The 4,263-nt window shown below is 45.6% G+C and overlaps 1 long non-coding RNA gene across 1 annotated transcript; it reads left to right on the forward strand.

Moving 5' to 3' along the window:
* The first annotated feature begins 1,597 nt into the window (after positions 1-1,597).
* On the forward strand, positions 1,598-3,910 carry LOC131558147 (uncharacterized). The gene is made up of 4 exons (XR_009274783.1): positions 1,598-1,795; positions 2,420-2,483; positions 3,181-3,256; positions 3,375-3,910. It is a non-coding gene; the product is annotated as an uncharacterized LOC131558147 (long non-coding RNA).
* The last annotated feature ends 353 nt before the right edge of the window (positions 3,911-4,263 follow it).

The raw sequence follows: 4,263 nt of genomic DNA on the forward strand, positions 1-4,263 counted from the left end.
TCCCGGTTGTTTTGGGGCATTTATTTCAGAGCAGTTTTCGGCGGGGATCGCCCCTGTTCTTTTTTGCCGTCTTCGCTGCCCGCAGCCCCGAGGCGCGCTGCGCCCCCGGCTGGGGCGGGCGGCAGTGCTGCCGCCTTGTGGGCAGAGCGCGGTACTGCAGCCCTGCACCGAGAGGCCGCCACCTTGGGAGTGGCGCGTCGCGGATGTCGCGGACTTTTGGTTGACCTTCTCAACAGGGCGGCGAAAAGGGCGGGGAAGTGGAGGACCGGGGTGGGTGTCACTGGACTGCCTGCATGGAATACCGACCCCGGCGCGGCCCCGGTGGTATTTTCTGTGACGTTTCAAGTGTACCCGACACATGCTGTGGTCTCAGCGGCGCCGCGGGCGGGCGTATTTCGGCGGGTTTGTGACAGGCATGTGGGTAAACGCCTCGCTGTGCCGGGGTCCTCTGACAGCCGCTTTCCCGCCCTGAGGGAGCCGAGCCGGGCCGAATAGTTCCGAAGAGCCGAGTGTGGGCGAAAACAGCCGAGTTTCACCGAAGAGCCGAGTGTAGCCGAAAACAGCCGAGTTTCACCGAAGAGCCGATGTGGCCGAAAATAGCCGAGTTTCACCGAAGAGCCGAGTGTGGCCGAACACAGCCGACTTGAGACGAAGAGCCGAGTGTAGCCGAACACAGCCGACTTGAGACGAAGAGCCGATGATAGCCGAGTGTAACCGATAGCCGACTGTAGCCGACATTGGCCGCATTTAGACAAAGAGCCGAATATGACCGACTTTAGCCCAACCGGGCCGAGTTCAGCCGAAGAGCCGGAAAAGCCGAATTTAGACGAAAAGCCGAACCGAAACGATTTTAGACCTAAGCCGAACCAAGCCTAATTTAGCCGAGTTTATTTAAACAGAACCGAACGACGCCGCAGCACTCTGCCTGCAGAGCGCCGGTGCAGACGGCAGGGGGCGGTGTATAAAGCGAGTATAAAATATCAACTGTATATAAGAAGGAATAAAAAGCTCTGTGTCATGTGCAGCAGTAGAAAATTTCAGGCTCCCAGGGAATAAATAGTTTTCTTTCAATCATTATAGTTTTGGGTTTTTTTTTACTCCCAGGTAGCCTGAAAGTTACTACTGCTGCTTTTTGATTCTAAAGCTAGGAAGGAAAACCAAGATTACAAATACAAGAAAAAGAAAGGGAAAGGGAAGGGGAAAAAAAGGAAAGGAAAGGAAGCAGGAGAGCAGAAGGGAAGGGAAGGGAAAGGGGTGAAAAACAGCGTTAAAAAAAGAAAAAGAGTTGGAGGGGAAAAGAGAGGGCATTCGGGAGGAGCGGTCCTGCCTCAGGTCCTTCCCCGCCCTGGGGCGAAGGACCCGTTTGATGCCCGGGAGGGACTGCAGCTCCCGGTGGCGGGGGACGGAGCCGTGGCTGTCAGCCCGAGACTCCAACTCCCGGCAGGCCCTGCTGCCGGCGCGGCGTGTGACGCAACGGCTATCGCGGCACATGAGTGGCTACCAGCCCGAGACTCCAACTCCCGGCAGGCCCTGCTGCCGGCGCGACGTGTGACGCAACGGCCGACGCTGCCCGGGATTTTTCTCTAAATCGGCAGTAAATACAGCTGAGTAAAATTAGCTTGGTTTTCTTCCTTCTTTTTTAACTGAATTGTTTTTATTCAAAATACTATTTGAATATGTAGAAAAAGTGGGGATGTCCTGTACTATATCCTAGCTTTTCTTGTTTATAGGGTGCTCAGAAAACATGCGTCCCTTAGAGTCCCTCAGAAAGGTTCTCAGTGCGATCTCTACCAAGGTATGTATTTACTAATAAGTGATCCCTTTAGATATTTGCCTGTGTACCTTTTCCTGTAATTCAGAGCTTGCGTTCTGTGGGTTGTATGATAAACCTGTAAAATATGTAAGAATGCTTTTGCAAGTCTGAATCGTTGAAGGCAGCAGTAAGTGGATTTAGAGCCTGTTCTTGACCAGACAACGGGAAAAAGTGTGACTTTGATGCTGAACTTGTTTTTTTCATTTTTCATTTGACTTGTCTGGAATGATTTAGGAATAGAGAGAGCTAGAAAAAGAGAGAAATAGAATTGATTATTGAGCACTCCTCAAATGCTCACCACGATTCAGTGTAGAGCCGAAGTGAAGGGTGATGGAACAGAGCTCTGTGCTTTAGAAGGAAATAAATTTAAACCTGACCTCCGCACAGAGTCTCACTAACTTCTTTTGTTTTAAAATACAAAATATTATTAGGAAGTGTTGGAAGTTAGTGTTTTGGGAAAGAAACGGCAGTTCCACAGAACATTCCATTTAACAGAGGCTCTGGGAATGATTCATGTTGTAACTGCTGTCACTGCAATCAGTTGGTGGTTCAGCCTTGAAATGTGCACTTGCCCTTCTATAAAGCACTGTTTTGTTTGCCTTTCAGTGCTATGAGTCTTGATAAATTGGAGAAGAGCCCAAGAGAAATTTTTCATCCCTTGATATAAAAGGTAGGAAGTGACTTTTTTTGGTTTGGTTCTTTTTCTTTATTATTTCCTGGAAATAAAAGTAATTAAGTATAGGTACTACTGGTTTGTTTCTTCCAGTAGCAGATGATAACAGTAGCAGTAGTAATAGTAAAAATAATAATAGAAATAATAATAATAGCAATGTAATACTACCTAAACTGTCTTTATCCATTGAACTGGCCATTTCAAATCAAAACTTCTAAACACAAATCAAACCATCATCCTCGTAGAATCTTTCACAGCAGTGGGCTATAGATCCTGGTTTTGTTGACAGGATTTATTGGTTCTGGAATAGCAAGAGGGAAGTACAAGCCTAACTACTTCTAGCTCACAGACCCATCCAGTGAATACTGCTTTGTGTTTTGGTGGGCTTGTGATGACTTTGAAATCAATTGCTCATTCCAGTAAAAAAAATTCATGTTTTTTTGAACCTGACAGCAGAAATAACTTTAGGCACCAACTTAATAATAACAGATCACCAATTTAAGTTCATAATTTTATGCTGTACTATCAAAGTTTAAAGGTAAATTTTTACTTATTAGGAGATGGTATAAAGTGTATGTTCCAATGTGTTGGATGTATGCAAAGGTACATACGTACCCGAAAGTCCTTAGAGGAAACAAATTTTTACGTCTGCTGTTTGATTGTTTATCATACAATATTTGGTTTTATTTCCCAGGGATCGGTGAATTTTAACTTTGGAGTCCTCTGTGCTAAGGATGCTCAGCCTACAGATGATGAAATGTTCAGTAATGGTGAGTTTTTCATCTTCTCTTTAATTGCTATGCTGATCTGAATAAGAAAAAAACAAAAGCAAGAGAAAAAAAAAAGGATGGTTTATTATTTTTTACGCTGTTATGTTTGTTTCCTCAGTATTTGCTGCAGCTCTGCGAACCCAAGCTTTGGGTTCCTTCTGTCCCACTGGGAGTTGCCCAGTTTGGTTGCATCTGGTGAAATTCACCCTGAGACCTTACAGAACTAGCTCAAACTGCGTGAGAGCCATTTGCAGTTCTCTCCAGACACCTGGAGAATGGGTGATGTTTCTGAGGGTCTGGCAAGTATACTTCTATCAAAACTCAGTCTGTGAAATTTCTGGGGAAAACCCTTCTGTGTCCTGAAGGGTTCAAACTCTGGTGAGGATCCAGTTATCAGGTGCTCACCTGGATGGTTCCAGCTCTTAAAGTGAACACTTGTACTCTTACCCTGTAGTTTACATCTATTGTATTTTTGTTATTTTGCAAGATTTTACGGCTTTGCAAAATATTGTGCATTTCACTCTTTGGAACCTCTCAGATCGTTCTTTGGTGCAGCACCACCTCATGGGACACTTGGCTGCCGTCCTGAAGGGGTTGGTCGCTAGAATTGTAAATCCTGGAGAGTTTGTACGTCTTCTGTCCCCAGGGAGGTACCATGCTTTGTTTACTTTTGTTCTGTTGGTTAGGCGCTGCTTCTCATTGGAAGTATGAATTTCAAACTACCCTGTTCTTATTTTAACTGTTTTCCTGGTTCTCTCCCTACGGCAGGGAAAGACTCTCGTATCCTTGTCGTCGGGCTCGGTGCTGTCCAAGAAGATGCAGAGACTAAAAAAATCATAAGAAGCAAAATATGACTGCAGGGAAAACAAGCTGGAGAGAACAAAAGGTGATATTGTTATCCTTACCCTGTATTAGAAACATCCGCTGTGCTTTGATGCTGGCAGCTGCCAGGGGCTTGTTAGCTCTTTGTAGGCAGGTATAGGTGTTCACTTGTAGGTTTTTTCTCT

Source organism: Ammospiza caudacuta, chromosome 5, assembly GCF_027887145.1.
Source record: "Ammospiza caudacuta isolate bAmmCau1 chromosome 5, bAmmCau1.pri, whole genome shotgun sequence".
In the NCBI taxonomy this organism is placed as follows: Eukaryota; Metazoa; Chordata; class Aves; order Passeriformes; family Passerellidae; genus Ammospiza; species Ammospiza caudacuta.